Here is a 399-nt window from a genome sequence, read left to right as displayed (position 1 = left end):
CTGGCTAAAATTGGACCAAATGGACAGCGCCCCTGGATGAAGACATCGCCCAAAGTTGGCAGTGCATTACTGAACTAACTGCTGCATAACAAATTACCCCAAACTAACAGCTTAAAATCTCAAAATTTTTGAGATCTTTATGTCACACGAGTGTATGTTCCTTGGTTCTTTGTCTCCTCACAACAAAGATTTGGAGCGATAGAGATTAAAGCCCTCGGCGTGTCACAGCTCTTGGGTCTTAGACAAACTGTGTTGTAGCTCTTAGGAAAATCAGTGTTACAGCTCTATTTTATTTAGAAGATAGCAGGAGAATCCATCCTTTTTTTTTTTTTTTTTGCGACTCAACTGAACTGATTTTATTTTTTATTTATTTATTTTTTATTCTTTATTTTATTTTTT

This window comes from Bison bison, unplaced genomic scaffold (genome assembly GCF_000754665.1).
Source record: "Bison bison bison isolate TAMUID 2011002044 unplaced genomic scaffold, Bison_UMD1.0 scf7180017864495, whole genome shotgun sequence".
NCBI lineage: Eukaryota > Metazoa > Chordata > Mammalia > Artiodactyla > Bovidae > Bison > Bison bison.
Note: the sequence above shows the minus strand (reverse complement) of the source record.